This window comes from Hemitrygon akajei, chromosome 31, assembly GCF_048418815.1.
Source record: "Hemitrygon akajei chromosome 31, sHemAka1.3, whole genome shotgun sequence".
NCBI lineage: Eukaryota > Metazoa > Chordata > Chondrichthyes > Myliobatiformes > Dasyatidae > Hemitrygon > Hemitrygon akajei.
This window is the reverse complement of record NC_133154.1, coordinates 18,560,981-18,580,369: the sequence shown is the minus strand read 5'-3', so window position 1 is coordinate 18,580,369 and position 19,389 is coordinate 18,560,981.

Genomic DNA, 19,389 nt, shown 5'->3' with positions numbered 1-19,389 from the left:
ACTCTGTCTCCTGCCAATCAGCTACTGCTTTCTCCATGCTAGAATCTTTCCTGTAATACCATGGGCTCATAACTTGTTAAGCAGCCTCATGTGTGGCATCTTGTCAAAGGCCTTTTGAAAATCCAAGTACACAACATCCACCAATTCTCCTTTGTCTATCCTGCTTGTTAGTTCTTCAAAGAATTCCAGCAGGTTTGTCAGGCAAGCTTTTTCCTTGAGGAAAATATGGTTTATTTTATCATGTGCCTCCAAGTACCCTGAAATCAGCTCCAACTTCTTCCCAACCACTGAGGTCAGACTAACTGGTCTCAATTTTCCTTCCTTCTGTGTCTGTTCCCTTCTTGAACAATGGAGTGACATTTGCAACTTTCCATTCCTCCAGAACCATGCCAGGATCAAGATTCACAAACTTTATTGTCATTCTAACCGTACATCAGCTCTGTAGGGTAGAATGAGACAGCGTTTCCCAGGAGCAGTGCAATCATAACATAACAAACGCAACACTAAATAATAAACATAACAATAAATAGTAAAACACAACAGCCACATGTCAGTTAAAAACAAGCTATAAGTGTCCAGTGCAAGTTAAAAGTGTCCAAAGCAGAGTCAGGTAGAGCAGCTATTTAGCAGTCTGACTGCCTGTGGGAGGAAGCTGTTTAGTAGCCTTGTGGTTTTAGTTTTGATGCTCCTGTAACGTTTACCTGATGGCAGAAGAACAAACAGTTCATGGAGAGGGTGTGAGGGGTCTTTAATGATGTACCGTGTCTTCTGGAGGCATCGACTCTGAAAGAGGTCTTGGACAGAAGGTAGGGAGACCCCAATAACCTTCTCTGCTCCCCTAACCACCCTCTGCAAGGCTTTTTTGTCAGCAGCACTGCAGCTGGAGTACCAGGTTGTGATGCAAAAGGTCAGCACACTCTCAACCACGCCTCTGTAGAATGTAGTTAAGATGTTAGTGGGGAGTGATGCTTGTTTAAGCTCTGCTGGGCTCGTTTCTCAATCCCAGTGGTGTTCTTTTGGTTCTTGAAAGATCATTACTAATGCATCCACAATCCCTTCAGCTGCCTCTTTTATCCCCATCAGCTTCTCTCAATTCACCTCACTAGGGACAATTGACAAAAGCAAGTTTTGCCTGCAAGGTTTTGGGATGTGGGAGGTGATTGGGGCACCTGACAGAATGTGCAGACTCCACACCAACAGCACCTGAGGCCAGGATGGAGCCGAGGTTACTGGCACTGTGAGTCAAGGGCGCTACCCGCCGCACGCCCTGCTCCTCTTGGCTGAGCGCATTTGATAATGGTGATCAAAAAAAATCAGTCAGATTAAATCCGACTGGTTTAGCAGAAGACATTGCAAGGCAACTGGACCTTCTGTGGATATAATAGGAAGTGTGGGTGTAAAATGGAAGAGAAGTTGGGGGAAGTGAATGGCAGGTCTGAAGAAACAGGGCAGTAAAATCAAAGAATATCCTGAAATCTTCAGCTGTATGCAAGGAACAAAGACAGAAAGAATAGGACTAAGAAAAGAATCTTGGTCTCAGGGGAGAATTGGTTAAAGCTCAGAATGAGGCCATTTGGCCCATTGTGCCTATATCAGCTCTCTACCAGAGTTTTTCTCCAGTTTCATTTCCCGGTCCGATCTCCATCATGACGTGGGGAATCACGGTCTCATGACCATGATTGTTCTGGACAATATCTTCCACAGAAGTGTTTTGCCATTCCCTCCTTCTGTGCAGCACCCTTACAAGACGGGCGACCCCAACCATTATCAATACTCTGGCATCGGTGGCCGCATAGCCGATCTCCATAACTTTACAATTTTCTTTGTACATTATCTAGTTCTATTTCTTAAAGGCGACAATAGAACTGTCCCACCACATCTGCAGACAAGTGTGTTCGAGGTTCCAACCGCACACTGTGCAAAGGAAGTCTCTTTCCTTATGTCACTCTTGTGTCTCTTCCCCTTTATTTTACAGCTCTGACTCCTAACCCCCGACCCCTCTACCTGAGGGAACAGTCTGCTGTTATCCACTCTGGCCAAATCCCTTGTCATTTTACAAACTTGTGACAGAGCTCCTGTCTGCCTTCTCTAAAGTAAACAGACTCAGCCTTTCCAATCTGCCTTTGTGACTGTCGTCCCTCATCCCAGAAACCATTCTCGTAAATCTTTCTTGGACTCTCTCCAATGCCTTCACATCCTTCCCATAATGTGGTAACCAGAGATGAACACAATGCTCCACTGGTGGCCAGACCAGAGTTTCGTGAACTTTCAGCGTGACTTCCTGCATGACACAATAACCAGGGTGAAGAGGCAGCGTCTCCAGGTTAGGTTCTTGTTGTTTTGTGACTGTCTTCACCAAAGTCGGGGTGATACCAATTCACAATTAAGGTGGAGCAGGAATGGAGGGGATAAATAGAGCAAAAGGCGAAAGAATTTGTGTCTTTGTTAACGGATCGAGGAAGGAAGCTGCAGAAGCGGTGGCTGCCAATCTTCAAACAGCTCGAGAGACAGGAGTGATTCCAGAAAAATGATCCCATTGCACCTCTGTTTAAAGAGGGTAGAAAGAATAAATGGAAGAAGTTGCAGGAAGTTATTTCTTTTCTGTGGTGAACAAATTATTGCAATCGGTTGCTGGAGTAGATAAACCTTGTAGAAAGGCACAGATAATCAGGGTGTAGTTAAAACAGACAGACAGACATACTTTATTGATCCCGAGGGAAATTGGGTTTCATTACAGTCGCACCAACCAAGAATAGTGAAGAAAAATAGAAATATAAAACCATAAATAATTAAATAATAATAAGTTAATCATGCCAAGTGGAAATAAGTCCAGACCAGCCTATTGGCTCAGGGTGTCTGACACTCTGAGGGAGGAGTTGTAAAGTTTGATGGCCACAGGCAGGAATGACTTCCTATGACGCTCAGTGTTACATCTCGGTGGAATGAGTCTCTGGCTGAATGTACTCCTGTGCCTAACCAGCACATTATTGAGTGGATGGGAGACGTTGTCCAAGATGGCATGCAACTTGGACAGCATCCTCTTTTCAGACACCACCATCAGAGAGTCCAGTTCCACCCCCACAACATCACTGACCTTACGAATGAGTTTGTTGATTCTGTTGGTGTCTGCTACCCTCAGCCTGCTGCCCCAGCACACAACAGCAAACATGATAGCACTGGCCACCACAGACTCGTAGAACATCCTCAGCATCATCCGGCAGATGTTAAAGGACCTCAGTCTCCTCAGGAAATAGAGACGGTTCTGACTCTTCAGCCTCAGTGTTCTTTGACCAGTCCAGTTTATTGTCCATTTGTATCCCCAGGTATTTGTAATCCTCCACCATGTCCACCTTGACTCCTTGGATGGAAACAGGGGTCACCGGTGCCTTAGCCCTCCTCAGGTCCACCACCAGCTCCTTAGTCTTTTCACATTAAGCTGCAGATGATTCTGCTCGCACCATGTGACAAAGTTTCCCACTGTAGCCCTGTACTCAGCCTCATCTCCCTTGCTGATGCATCCAACTATGGCAGAGTCAATAGACAATAGACAATAGGTGCAGAAGTAGACCATTCAGCCCTTCGAGCCTGCACCGCCATTTTGTGATCATGGCTGATCAACTACTATCAATACCCGGTTCCTGCCTTGTCCCCATATCCCTTGATTCCCCTATCCATAAGATACCTATCTAGCTCCTTCTTGAAAGCATCCAGAGAATTGGCCTCCACTACCTTCCGAGGCAGTGCATTCCAGACCCCCACAACTCTCTGGGAGAAGAAGTTTTTCCTTAACTCTGTCCTAAATTACCTACCCCTTATTCTCAAACCATGCCCTCTGGTACTGGACTCTCCCAGCATCTGGAACATATTTCCTCCCTCTATCTTGTCCAATCCCTTAATAATCTTATATGTTTCAATCAGATCCTCTCTCAATCTCCTTAATTCCAGCATGTACAAGCCCAGTCTCTCTAACCTCTCTGCGTAAGACAGTCCAGACATCCCAGGAATTAACCTTGTGAATCTACGCTGCACTTCCTCTACAGCCAGGATGTCCTTCCTTAACCCTGGAGACCAAAACTGTACACAATACTCCAGGTGTGGTCTCACCAGGGCTCTGTACAAATGCAAGAGGATTTCCTTGCTCTTGTACTCAATTCCCTTTGTAATAAAGGCCAACATTTCATTAGCCTTCTTCACTGCCTGCTGCACTTGCTCATTCACCTTCAGTGACTGATGAACAAGGACTCCTAGATCTCTTTATATTTCTCCCTTACCTAACTCTACACCGCTCAGATAATAATCTGTCTTCCTGTTCTTACTCCCAAAGTGGATAACCTCACACTTATTCACATTAAACATCATCTGCCAAGTATCTGCCCACTCACCCAGCCTATCCAAGTCACCCTGAATTCTCCTAATATCCTCATCACATGTCACACTGCCACCCAGCTTAGTATCATCAGCAAATTTGCTGATGGTATTTTCAATGCCTTCATCCAAATCGTTGACGTAAATTGTAAACAGCTGTGGTCCCAATACCGAGCCCTGTGGCACCCCACTAGTCACCACCTGCCATTCCGAGAAACACCCATTCACAGCTACCCTTTGCTTTCTATCTGCCAATTAGTTTTCTATCCATGTCAATGTCTTCCCCCCGATGCCCTGAGCTTTGATTTTATCCACCAATCTCCTATGTGGGACTTTATCAAATGCCTTCTGAAAATCGAGGTACACTACATCCACTGGATCTCCCCCGTCTAACTTCCTGGTTACATCCTCGAAAAACTCCAACAGATTAGTCAAGCATGATTTACCCTTGGTAAATCCATGCTGGCTCGACCCAATCCTATCACTGCTATCTAGATATGCCACTATTTCATCCTTAATAATGGACTCTAGCATCTTCCCCACCACCGATGTCAGGCTGACAGGTCGATAGTTCTCGGTTTTCTCCCTCCCTCCTTTCTTAAAAAGTGGGATAACATTAGCCATTCTCCAATCCTCAGGAACTGATCCTGAATCTAAGGAACATAGGAAAATGATTAGCAATGCATCCGCAATTTCCAGGGCCACCTCCTTTACTACCCTAGGGTGCAGACCATCTGGACCTGGGGATTTGTCAGCCTTCAGTCCCATCAGTCTACTCATCACCGTTTCCTCCCTAATGTCAATCTGCTTCATTTCCTCTGTTACCCTATGTCCTTGGCCCATCCATACATCTGGGAGATTGCTTGTCTCGTCCTTCTGAAGATGGCAAGACTCTGTGTTGTAGTTGAAGGATAATAAACGTAACAGATTCCGCAGGTGCTGGAAATCCAGAGCTACACACAAAATGCTGGAGGAACCCAGCAGGTCAGGCAGCGTCTATGGAAAAGAGTAAACAGTTGACGTTTCAGGCTGAGACCCTTCCTCGGGACTGAGAAGGAAGGGGGGGGTGGGGGGAAGATGCCAGAATTAAAAAGGTTGTGGGGGGGGGGGGAAGGGGAAAGAGGCTAGCTGGAAGGTGATAGGTGAAGCCAGGTGGGTGGGAAGAAACAAAGAATAGGAGAGGAGAGTGTACATTAGGAGAAACGGAAGGAGGAGGGAAGCAGGGGGAGGTGATAGGCAGGTGAAAAGAAGTAAGTGGCCAGAGTTGGAACGTAGGCGGGCGGGGGGGGGGGGGGGGAGATTGTTGATTTCCTGGTTATCTGTCCCTTCCACAAGGTTTATCTAGTCCCTCCTCAACTGATTCCAATAATTTAGTCACCACAGAAAAGAAATAACTGCCCTCAGCTTCACTTATTTGTTCACCGGGGGAGAAAAGGATGGTTGTGTTTGATCAGTCTGACTGGAATTTTTTAAGGAGACCACAAGGAGAATTGTTGAGGGTGGGGCATTTGACAGGGTCTGCGTGGGGGGAGGCTTTTCTTACGTGGGATCCCGAGGGAGAGTGGCAATTGGACATCAAGCTGGCTCAGTGGCAGGAAGCAGAGGGTAATGGTTGACGAGAGCTTTAGTGACAGGGTGAGTGCTACCAGTGGGGTTCCACAGGCCTCTGTCCCTCGCTGTGTGCATTAATGATTTAGACCGAAATGTAGGGTGTGTGATCAAAGAAGTTTCCGGAAGGCACAGAAACAAAATCTATGTGATTGAAAGTCAAGGGGAATAACTTACTGTGGGGAACTACATATACCTGTCTGGACACGCCCCCTGATGACTGCTCCTGTGGCTCCTCCCACAGACCCCCTGCTGACTGCTCCTGTGGCTCCTCCCACAGACCCCCTGCTGACTCCTCCCACAGACCCCTGCTGACTGCTCCTGTGGCTCCTCCCACAGACCCCCTGCTGACTGCTCCTGTGGCCCCTCCCACTGACCCCCTGATGACTGCTCCTGTGGCTCCTCCCACAGACCCCCTGCTGACTGCTCCTGTGGCTCCTCCCACAGACCCCCTGCTGACTCCTCCCACAGACCCCTGCTGACTGCTCCTGTGGCTCCTCCCACAGACCCCCTGCTGACTGCTCCTGTGGCCCCTCCCACTGACCCCCTGCTGACTGCTCCTGTGGCTCCTCCCACAGACCCCCTGCTGACTGCTCCTGTGGCCCCTCCCACTGACCCCCTGCTGACTGCTCCTGTGGCCCCTCCCACTGACCCCCTGCTGACTGCTCCTGTGGCTCCTCCCACAGACCCCCTGCTGACTGCTCCTGTGGCCCCTCCCACAGACCCCCTGCTGACTGCTCCTGGGGCTCCTCCCACAGACCCCCTGCTGACTGCTCCTGTGGCTCCTCCCACAGACCCCCTGCTGACTGCTCCTGTGGCTCCTCCCACTGACCCCCTGCTGACTGCTCCTGTGGCTCCTCCCACAGACCCCCTGCTGACTCCTCCCACAGACCCCTGCTGACTGCTCCTGTGGCTCCTCCCACAGACCCCCGCTGACTGCTCCTGTGGCTCCTCCCACTGACCCCTACTGACTGCTCCTGTGGCTCCTCCCACAGACCCCCTGCTGACTGCTCCTGTGGCTCCTCCCACAGACCCCTGCTGACTGCTCCTGTGGCTCCTCCCACTGACCCCTGCTGACTGCTCCTGTGGCTCCTCCCACAGACCCCTGCTGACTGCTCCTGTGGCTCCTCCCACAGACCCACTGCCCCTGTGGCTCCTCCCACAGACCCCTGCTGACTGCTCCTGTGGCTCCTCCCACAGACCCCTGCTGACTGCTCCTGTGGCTCCTCCCACAGACCCACTGCCCCTGTGGCTCCTCCCACAGACCCCTGCTGACTGCTCCTGTGGCTCCTCCCACTGACCCCTGCTGACTGCTCCTGTGGCTCCTCCCACAGACCCCCTGCTGACTGCTCCTGTGGCTCCTCCCACTGACCCCTACTGACTGCTCCTGTGGCTCCTCCCACAGACCCACTGCCCCTGTGGCTCCTCCCACAGACCCCCTGCTGACTGCTCCTGTGGCTCCTCCCACAGACCCCCTGCTGACTCCTCCCACAGACCCCCTGCTCCTGTGGCTCCTCCCACAGACCCCCTGCTGACTGCTCCTGTGGCTCCTCCCACAGACCCCCTGCTGACTGCTCCTGTGGCTCCTCCCACAGACCCCCTGCTGACTGCTCCTGTGGCTCCTCCCACAGACCCCCTGCTGACTCCTCCCACAGACCCCTGCTGACTGCTCCTGTGGCTCCTCCCACAGACCCCCTGCTGACTGCTCCTGTGGCCCCTCCCACTGACCCCCTGCTGACTGCTCCTGTGGCTCCTCCCACAGACCCCCTGCTGACTGCTCCTGTGTCTCCTCCCACAGACCCCCTGCTGACTGCTCCTGTGTCTCCTCCCACAGACCCCCTGCTGACTGCTCCTGTGGCTCCTCCCACAGACCCCCTGCTGACTGCTCCTGTGGCTCCTCCCACAGACCCCTGCTGACTGCTCCTGTGGCTCCTCCCACTGACCCCCTGCTGACTGCTCCTGTGGCTCCTCCCACAGACCCCCTGCTGACTCCTCCCACAGACCCCTGCTGACTGCTCCTGTGGCTCCTCCCACAGACCCCCTGCTGACTGCTCCTGTGGCTCCTCCCACAGACCCCCTGCTGACTGCTCCTGTGGCTCCTCCCACTGACCCCTGCTGACTGCTCCTGTGGCTCCTCCCACAGACCCCCTGCTGACTGCTCCTGTGGCTCCTCCCACAGACCCCTGCTGACAGCTCCTGTGGCTCCTCCCACTGACCCCTACTGACTGCTCCTGTGGCTCCTCCCACAGACCCACTGCCCCTGTGGCTCCTCCCACAGACCCCCTGCTGACTCCTCCCACAGACCCCATGCTCCTGTGGCTCCTCCCACAGACCCCCTGCTGACTGCTCCTGTGGCTCCTCCCACAGACCCCCTGCTGACTGCTCCTGTGGCTCCTCCCACAGACCCCCTGCTGACTGCTCCTGTGGCTCCTCCCACAGACCCCCTGCTGACTGCTCCTGTGGCTCCTCCCACAGACCCCTGCTGACTGCTCCTGTGGCTCCTCCCACAGACCCCTGCTGACTGCTCCTGTGGCTCCTCCCACAGACCCCTGCTGACTGCTCCTGTGGCTCCTCCCACAGACCCCCTGCTGACTGCTCCTGTGGCTCCTCCCACTGACCCCTGCTGACTCCTCCTGTGGCTCCTCCCACTGACCCCCTGCTGACTGCTCCTGTGGCTCCTCCCACTGACCCCTGCTGACTCCTCCTGTGGCTCCTCCCACAGACCCCCTGCTGACTGCTCCTGTGGCTCCTCCCACAGACCCCCTGCTGACTGCTCCTGTGGCTCCTCCCACACACCCCTGCTGACTGCTCCTGTGGCTCCTCCCACTGACCCCTGCTGACTGCTCCTGTGGCTCCTCCCACAGACCCCCTGCTGACTGCTCCTGTGGCTCCTCCCACACACCCCTGCTGACTGCTCCTGTGGCTCCTCCCACTGACCCCTGCTGACTGCTCCTGTGGCTCCTCCCACTGACCCCTGCTGACTGCTCCTGTGGCTCCTCCCACACACCCCTGCTGACTGCTCCTGTGGCTCCTCCCACAGACCCCCTGCTGACTGCTCCTGTGGCTCCTCCCACTGACCCCTGCTGACTGCTCCTGTGGCTCCTCCCACTGACCCCTGCTGACTGCTCCTGTGGCTCCTCCCACAGACCCCCTGCTGACAGCTCCTGTGGCTCCTCCCACTGACCCCTACTGACTGCTCCTGTGGCTCCTCCCACAGACCCACTGCCCCTGTGGCTCCTCCCACAGACCCCCTGCTGACTGCTCCTGTGGCTCCTCCCACAGACCGCCCCCCCCGCTGACTGCTCCTGTGGCTCCTCCCACAGACCCCTGCTGACTGCTCCTGTGGCTCCTCCCACAGACCCCCCCCCCCCGCTGACTGCTCCTGTGGCTCCTCCCACAGACCCCCCCCCCCCCGCTGACTGCTCCTGTGGCTCCTCCCACAGACCCCCCCCCCGCTGACTGCTCCTGTGGCTCCTCCCACAGACCCCCCCCCCCCGCTGACTGCTCCTGTGGCTCCTCCCACAGACCCCTGCTGACTGCTCCTGTGGCTCCTCCCACAGACCCCCTGCTGACTGCTCCTGTGGCTCCTCCCACTGACCCCTGCTGGCTCCTCCCACTGACCCCTGCTGACTGCTCCTGTGGCTCCTCCCACAGACCCCCCGCTGACTGCTCCTGTGGCTCCTCCCACAGACCCCCTGCTGACTGCTCCTGTGGCTCCTCCCACAGACCCCCTGCTGACTGCTCCTGTGGCTCCTCCCACAGACCCCTGCTGACTGCTCCTGTGGCTCCTCCCACAGACCCCCTGCTGACTGCTCCTGTGGCTCCTCCCACAGACCCCTGCTGACTGCTCCTGTGGCTCCTCCCACAGACCCCTGCTGACTGCTCCTGTGGCTCCTCCCACAGACCCCCTGCTGACTGCTCCTGTGGCTCCTCCCACTGACCCCTGCTGACTGCTCCTGTGGCTCCTCCCACAGACCCCCTGCTGACTGCTCCTGTGGCTCCTCCCACACACCCCTGCTGACTGCTCCTGTGGCTCCTCCCACAGACCCACTGCCCCTGTGGCTCCTCCCACAGACCCCTGCTGACTGCTCCTGTGGCTCCTCCCACAGACCCCTGCTGACTGCTCCTGTGGCTCCTCCCACAGACCCCCTGCTGACTGCTCCTGTGGCTCCTCCCACTGACCCCTGCTGACTGCTCCTGTGGCTCCTCCCACACACCCCTGCTGACTGCTCCTGTGGCTCCTCCCACTGACCCCTGCTGACTCCTCCTGTGGCTCCTCCCACAGACCCCCTGCTGACTGCTCCTGTGGCTCCTCCCACTGACCCCTGCTGACTGCTCCTGTGGCTCCTCCCACAGACCCCCTGCTGACTGCTCCTGTGGCTCCTCCCACTGACCCCTGCTGACTGCTCCTGTGGCTCCTCCCACTGACCCCTGCTGACTGCTCCTGTGGCTCCTCCCACAGACCCCCTGCTGACAGCTCCTGTGGCTCCTCCCACTGACCCCTACTGACTGCTCCTGTGGCTCCTCCCACAGACCCACTGCCCCTGTGGCTCCTCCCACAGACCCCCTGCTGACTGCTCCTGTGGCTCCTCCCACAGACCGCCCCCCCGCTGACTGCTCCTGTGGCTCCTCCCACAGACCCCTGCTGACTGCTCCTGTGGCTCCTCCCACAGACCCCCCCCCCCGCTGACTGCTCCTGTGGCTCCTCCCACTGACCCCCTGCTGACTGCTCCTGTGGCTCCTCCCACAGACCCCTGCTGACTGCTCCTGTGGCTCCTCCCACAGACCCCCCCCCCCGCTGACTGCTCCTGTGGCTCCTCCCACAGACCCCCTGCTGACTGCTCCTGTGGCTCCTCCCACTGACCCCTGCTGACTGCTCCTGTGGCTCCTCCCACTGACCCCCTGCTGACTGCTCCTGTGGCTCCTCCCACTGACCCCCTGCTGACTGCTCCTGTGGCTCCTCCCACAGACCCCCTGCTGACTGCTCCTGTGGCTCCTCCCACTGACCCCCTGCTGACTGCTCCTGTGGCTCCTCCCACAGACCCACTGCTGGCTCCTCCCACTGACCCCCGCTGACAGCTCCTGTGGCTCCTCCCACAGACCCCCTGCTGACTGCTCCTGTGGCTCCTCCCACTGACCCCTGCTGGCTCCTCCCACTGACCCCTGCTGACTGCTCCTGTGGCTCCTCCCACAGACCCCCCCCCGCTGACTGCTCCTGTGGCTCCTCCCACTGACCCCTGCTGACTCCTCCTGTGGCTCCTCCCACAGACCCCCCCCCCCGCTGACTGCTCCTGTGGCTCCTCCCACTGACCCCCTGCTGACTCCTCCCACAGACCCCCTGCTGACTGCTCCTGTGGCTCCTCCCACAGACCCCCCCCCCGCTGACTGCTCCTGTGGCTCCTCCCACTGACCCCCTGCTGACTCCTCCCACAGACCCCCTGCTGACTGCTCCTGTGGCTCCTCCCACAGACCCCCCCCCCGCTGACTGCTCCTGTGGCTCCTCCCACAGACCCCCTGCTGACAGCTCCTGTGGCTCCTCCCACAGACCCCCCCGCTGACTGCTCCTGTGGCTCCTCCCACAGACCCCTGCTGACTCCTCCTGTGGCTCCTCCCACTGACCCCTGCTGACTGCTCCTGTGGCTCCTCCCACAGACCCCTACTGACTGCTCCTGTGGCTCCTCCCACAGACCCACTGCTCCTGTGGCTCCTCCCACAGACCCCTGCTGACTCCTCCTGTGGCTCCTCCCACAGACCCCTGCTGACTCCTCCTGTGGCTCCTCCCACAGACCCACTGCTCCTGTGGCTCCTCCCACAGACCCCTGCTGACTCCTCCTGTGGCTCCTCCCACAGACCCCTGCTGACTCCTCCTGTGGCTCCTCCCACAGACCCCTGCTGACTCCTCCTGTGGCTCCTCCCACAGACCCACTGCTCCTGTGGCTCCTCCCACAGACCCCTGCTGACTCCTCCTGTGGCTCCTCCCACAGACCCCTGCTGACTCCTCCTGTGGCTCCTCCCACAGACCCCTGCTGACTCCTCCTGTGGCTCCTCCCACAGACCCCTGCTGACTGCTCCTGTGGCTCCTCCCACAGACCCCTGCTGACTCCTCCTGTGGCTCCTCCCACAGACCCCTGCTGACTCCTCCTGTGGCTCCTCCCACAGACCCCTGCTGACTGCTCCTGTGGCTCCTCCCACAGACCCCCTGTCTGACTGCTCCTGTGGCTCCTCCCACTGACCCCTGCTGACTGCTCCTGTGGCTCCTCCCACAGACCCCTGCTGACTCCTCCTGTGGCTCCTCCCACAGACCCCTACTGACTGCTCCTGTGGCTCCTCCCACAGACCCCTGCTGACTGCTCCTGTGGCTCCTCCCACAGACCCCTGCTGACTCCTCCTGTGGCTCCTCCCACAGACCCCTGCTGACTGCTCCTGTGGCTCCTCCCACAGACCCCTGCTGACTCCTCCTGTGGCTCCTCCCACAGACCCCTGCTGACTCCTCCTGTGGCTCCTCCCACAGACCCCTGCTGACTCCTCCTGTGGCTCCTCCCACAGACCCCTGCTGACTGCTCCTGTGGCTCCTCCCACAGACCCCTGCTGACTGCTCCTGTGGCTCCTCCCACAGACCCCTGCTGACTGCTCCTGTGGCTCCTCCCACAGACCCCTGCTGACAGCTCCTGTGGCTCCTCCCACAGACCCCTGCTGACTGCTCCTGTGGCTCCTCCCACAGACCCCCCCCCTGCTGACTGCTCCTGTGGCTCCTCCCACAGACCCACTGCTGACTGCTCCTGTGGCTCCTCCCACAGACCCACTGCTGACAGCTCCTGTGGCTCCTCCCACAGACCCCCCCCCCCCTGCTGACAGCTCCTGTGGCTCCTCCCACAGACCCCTGCTGACTCCTCCTGTGGCTCCTCCCACAGACCCCTGCTGACTGCTCCTGTGGCTCCTCCCACAGACCCCCTGCTCCTGTGGCTCCTCCCACAGACCCCTGCTGACTCCTCCTGTGGCTCCTCCCACAGACCCCTGCTGACTCCTCCTGTGGCTCCTCCCACTGACCCCTGCTGACTGCTCCTGTGGCTCCTCCCACAGACCCCCCCCCACTGACTGCTCCTGTGGCTCCTCCCACAGACCCCCCCCCCGCTGACTGCTCCTGTGGCTCCTCCCACTGACCCCTGCTGACTGCTCCTGTGGCTCCTCCCACAGACCCCTGCTGACTGCTCCTGTGGCTCCTCCCACTGACCCCCTGCTGACTGCTCCTGTGGCTCCTCCTGCAGACCCTCTGCTGACTGCTCCTGTGGCTCCTCCCACAGACCCCCTGCTGACTGCTCCTGTGGCTCCTCCCACAGACCCCCTGCTGACTGCTCCTGTGGCTCCTCCCACAGACCCCCTGCTGACTGCTCCTGTGGCTCCTCCCACAGACCCCTGCTGACTGCTCCTGTGGCTCCTCCCACAGACCCCCCCCCCTGCTGACTGCTCCTGTGGCTCCTCCCACAGACCCCCCCCCCCGCTGACTGCTCCTGTGGCTCCTCCCACAGACCCCCCCCCCCCTGCTGACTGCTCCTGTGGCTCCTCCCACAGACCCCCCCCCCGCTGACTGCTCCTGTGGCTCCTCCCACAGACCCCCCCCCCCCCGCTGACTGCTCCTGTGGCTCCTCCCACAGACCCCTGTATAAAGGCGATTGGAGGCACTGCCCCTCCCTCAGTCTCCAGGATCTTGTGTGATGGTCTCTTGCTGCTGACAGTACTCTCTTCCAGCGAATAAAAGCCTATCTCTCGCCTCACGTCTCCGAGAGTTATTGATGGTGCATCACTTACACTGCAGAGAGGCAGAGATGGTTTGGTCAGTAGGGCAGAAAAGTGGGAAACTGGATTGTAATCTGACAAAGGGTGAAGCGGCATGTATTTTAGGGGAACGACAGCAAGGAGAAGAGTTGTACAAAAGAGAAACGGGGGAGCTCTGCACTCACTCGAAATGCTGGAGGAACTCAGCAGGCCAGGCAGCGTCTGTAGAAATGAAGAAACAGTCGACGTTTCAGGCCGAGACCCTTCTTCAGGGCTATGTAATAGATGAATGCAGAGCGGTGTGAAGGAATGTCCACCCACAGTTCTTTAAACTCGGCAGTGCAATTCAAGATGGCGGTTAAGAAGCGGTACGGGACTGGAGGGGGGACGAGGAAAGGTTCTTCACCTGCAGGTGGTGAGGGTCTTAAATGCACTGCCTGAGGGGGCAGGGGGGAGGTGGTGGCGCAAACTGTCATCGTGTTTAATCTGGTCTTGAAAAGCTGCGACCTGCAGGACTTACAGGCACGTTGTGGGGTGGCTGTGGAGCTATTTATCGACGCACGGCCTTCATGCCAAAAGTTTTCAAATGACACTGAGATTTTAAAAAACTTGCATCTCACCCCAGTTGCAGCTGTGCTGAGAGTGTGTGATGGGGTGGTTTATCCCGTGCTGGGTGTGCCCTGGGAGTGTGTGATGGGGTGGTTTATCCCGTGCTGGGTGTGCCCTGGGAGTGTGTGATGGGGTGGTTTATCCCGTGCTGGGTGTGCCCTGAGAGTGTGTGATGGGGTGGTATATCCCGTGCTGGGTGTGCCCTGGGAGTGTGTGATGGGGTGGTATATCCCGTGCTGGGTGTGCCCTGGGAGTGTGTGATGGGGTGGTATATCCCGTGCTGGGTGTGCCCTGGGAGTGTGTAATGGGATGGTTTATCCCGTGCTGGGTGTGCCCTGGGAGTGTGTGATGGGGTGGTTTATCCCGTGCTGGGTGTGCCCTGGGAGTGTGTGATGGGGTGGTTTATCCCGTGCTGGGTGTGCCCTGGGAGTGTGTGATGGGGTGGTTTATCCCGTGCTGGGTGTGCCCTGGGAGTGTGTGATGGGGTGGTATAGAGCAGGGCTTCCCAACCTGGGATCTATGGACCCCTCAGTTATTGGTAAGGGTCCATGGCATAAAAAATGGTTGGGAACCCCTGGTAGTGAGGGAGCTTCACCCTCTGTCCAAACCCTGCTGTCCCTGCCCCGTGAGTGAGTCATTAGACAAGGTAAGGAACGATTGCTTGAGAAGACGAGCACAATCTGCACAGCATTGGTTTGAACCTTATTCGGGATTCTTCACAGTGTGTGAGGAGTCCACAGCACCTGTAAGTCAAGACAATCACCCCATGCCCCTCCTCTGCTCCCTCCCCAAAACACTGGGATAATCTTCCCTTTCAAGTACGCTCTTCCGTCTGAGGGACCAAGTTCAACTTCCAAGGGCTTCCAAAGAAAACTCAAAGAATAAATTCTGCTGAGATTGGAGCCTATCTGATGTTTGCAAACGTCTGCTCACACCCAGCTGTTCATGTCTGCCTCGCTCTTGCGAACGAGCCCCTCTCATATGGGACATTCCTGGAGCTGGTGTCATCTCAAGTTCTTAGACCGGGGCTGGAGTGTCTCAAGGCCAGCTGCCTTTCTGCTCCGCCATGGAATGTCACCGCGGGGAAGAACGTCTAGGCAAGCTGCTTTCTGCTCCACCGTGGAATGTCACCGCGGGGAAGAACGTCTAGGCAAGCTGTTTTCTGCTGCCAATCCTAACCCCACCTGTAATGCTGGTGTAAGGCTGCGCTCTGTCGCTCCCTACTCCCAGTGAAGGTAAGGGTTAACGCCGAGGAGAGGCACACTCAGCTATTCTGTCACCGCAGATGTTTCTTCGCCAGATTTAGCAGCTCCGTGCTACAATTCAGGGAAGAGAAAATAGCAGGGGGAATCGAATCACATGAGACACTAGCAGGAGACAGCGAGGGTGTAGTGCAGGTGGACCCGTTTCCTCCCAGCACCAAGTTCAAGCCCAACCTCCCATGCTGTCAGAGTGGCGATGGCACATTCTCCCTCTGATAGTCAGGGTCTCCCCTGGGTGGGGGTTGGTAGGTTAGCTACTGGCCCTTCATGTGATAGAAACCTGGGAGTAGATGTCAAAGTCTAAGGAACGTTATTATCAAAGTATATATAGGTCACTGTACACCGCACTGAGATTAATTTTCTTGCAAGTATTTACAAGAAAATAAAGAAATACAATAGAATTTATTAAAAACTATACATAAACAGACTGACTATTAACCAATGAGTAAAAGACAAGTAATGCAAACAAAAAATAATTAATTAACAAGTAAATAATATTGCAACGATGAGTTGTATAATTAGACTATAAGACACAGGAGCAGAATTAGGCCATTTGGCCCATCAAGTCTGCTCCTCCATTTCATCATGGCTGATCCATTTTTCCTCTCCTCGAATGGAGGGAGAATTAAAGTTGTGATTGTTGTAGGGTGATTGTCAGCACAGAGCTGATGGGCCAAACTGCCTCTTTCTGTGCTGGAAAGACCCTGTGGCACTTGGGCTGCAGAGACTGACCCGAGGGAGCCCGGCATCTGTGGCTTATGGGTTAGGGTGACGCCACGGTAGCTGCTGTGACGGGATTTGTTTTGCTAATGGACAGAGGTTGTGTTACTTTGGTGAGGCTGACACTGAGGTGCCGAATGTTCTTCTGTCTGTACTTCTCCTGCACAGTGAGAGGGTCCGATAACCAACAAGCGATCTGGTTCCCAAGTGTAGAATCCAATTCCACGTTCCCAAATGTAGGATTGTACCATCCTGCTCCTCCTCCAACTGGAGCTGGTTTTCCACTGCATTATCACTACTAGCCTCAGGAACTATCACATCACCGCCATCATTATGGGCCGTGTCATATGACATCATCATTATGGGCCGTGTCATATGACATGGGCGATCATGGTCTTTCCATGACCATGATTGTTCTTGGCAAATTTTTCTACAGAAGTGGTTTGCCATTGTCTTCGTCTGGCCAGTGTCTTTACAAGACGGGTGACCCCAGCCATCATCAATACTCTTCAGAGATTGTTTGCCTGGCGTCAGCGGTTGCATAACCGGGACGTGATATGCACCGGCTGCTCATACGACCATCCACCACCTGCCCCCATGGTGTCACGTGACCTTGATCATGGGGCTAAGTAGGTGCTACACTTTGCCCAAGGGTGACCTGTAGGCTAGCAGAGGGAAGGAGCACCTTGCCCCTCCTTTGGTAGAGACGTATCTCCACCCCACCACCCTAGAAGTCTAACAACACCTCCCAAAACTGAGGTCTTTACCACCAAGACTGACAAAGGCAGTGGGTGCAGGGCAAGTTCATAAGCTTATAAGCTCAAGTTTAATTGCCATTCACCCATACACAAATACCCATGAATACAGCCAGATGAAACAGCATTACCCTGGGGCGAAGGTGCAAAACACAGTACCAACAGTCACACACAGCACAAAGCACATGTAAGATAGCAAACACATATATGGTATCAGTAAAAATACAGTCACGCCGGGAAAAAAATACAGTCCAAGTCCCTGACTCCACAAATGTTGCAGCAGTCTGCAGTTGAACATAATCTGCCTTGTCTTCTGCTGAGTGAACACTGGGGGGCAGCACTTACTCCAACTGGGGCGCCATGCATGCTGCCCCTGGCACTCCGGTGGAGCGTGCCGACTCCCAACGCCTCTCTGTTGGGCAGCTGTAAATAGGTGACACCGCGGCTCGAGGCCTAGTCCTTGCAAGGACAAGGATCAGCCATGATTGAATGACAGAGCAGACTCGATGGGCCAAATGGCCTAATTCTGCTCCTATGTCTTATGGCCTTGTATAGAGCTATGGGGTCTAAGACTTTTGCACAGTTCTGTAGTAATTTTATGTACTGCTGCCACAAAAAAAGGACAAATTTCATGACGTGTGAGTGATGATTAACCTGATTCTGGTATGGGTCTCTATTGTGGTCTGAAAATGGGAAGGAGGTAGGGAGAGGGGAATCATGGTTGGGAAAAGGGGAAGGGAGAGAGGAGGGAGCAGGAAGCAACAGAGAGGCATTCTGTAAAGAACAATAAACCAATTGCTTGGAATCAAATTACTTTGCCTGGTGTCTCAGGGCTGGGTGTATCTGCACCTGCACCACCCCCTACCTGGCACTCCTTCTCTGCCACCTGACCCACACCCCTCCCGCGGTGCTCCACCCTCGCCATTCCCAACATCCTTTGCTCCCGCCAGATTTACAAACTCGCTCTCCGCTCCACGTTGACAAATACAGCATCGTGCAAAATTCCCAAGCACCCCACCTGTACATATGTGCCTAAGACTTTTACCATGTACTGTGTATCATTAAATTTGTGGGAGCTTAGTGTGTGCACATTGCCTGCTGCAGGTTCTACATGCAAGTGGTGCTAATATTTCACAAGAGATAACCCAATCTCTTGAGATTGAGATCTCTTGAGGGCCTTGAGGTTATAGAAGAGGAGAAAGGGTTGATATCGTCGGGGGGCTGTGTTTCCCCCACCATTTGTTCTAGGAGGTGGTCATTCCACAGGTAGAGGGAATCCTGCATAATATGGGGTTGGAGTCATCCAGAAGAGCAGGAAGAGTTAGGAATCTTCAGCATATCTTCCTCAGACTGGTGCCCTGCTCAGATACCGTGGAGTGATGTGACAGCCTGATGCCGAGGACCGCAAGTGTTGAAAAGCGGTAAGCAGAGCTTTGTTTCTACGACCATCGGCAAGTGTCCCAACATGACGTGTTCTTTCCCTAATACCAGGGTAAAGAACGTCATGGGGAAGGTGTGGAGCATTCCGCAAGGAAAGCGGGTGAGCCAGAGACAATGCTACATGTTGGTGTCCAGGCCACAGGTGGAGCAGGAACTGAGGCCTGACAAAGTCAGAGAGTGGAGTTTATTGTCCTACGCACAAGTCCACGTCTGCACAGGTGCAACAAAAATCTTACCTGCAGCAGCATCTCAGGCACGTGGCACCTGATAAACAGCGTTCACAACAAAATATGAATTAAACATTAATTATGTGCAGTTTTTACATGAAGAAGCAGAAACGGAGCAGAACAAAGCTGAAGTCCATTTAATGCACAGCGATCAAAGTAATCAGTCTTTCAGTACTGTAATGCTCAGGGTTTTGCCAGTTGAAGGGAAGTAACTGTTCTTGAACCTGGTGGTTTGGGACTTAAAGCATTTTATTTATTTATCTATCTATCTATCTATTGAGATACAGTGCGAAATAGGCTGTTCCAGCCCAGCAACTCCCCAATTTCGTCCTAGTCTAATCACGTGACAATTTACAATGACCAATTCACCTACCGACTGGTATGTCTTTGACAGCCAAACTCCGTAGAGGAGGCAGTGGGAATTGAACCCGGGTCGCCAATACTGTAGAGCGTTGTGCTAACCACTACGCTATTGTGCTGCCTTGATTCTGCCTGCGGTGGTGGGGATCTCTGATGATTGATATTGACTTGCACCCTGTCAGGAGCTGTGGAGGAAGGTGTAAAATGGGACCTGAAAGCTGGTGATCTCTGAGTTACTCCCAGCGCCTGGCACTGGCAAGAGCAGAACAA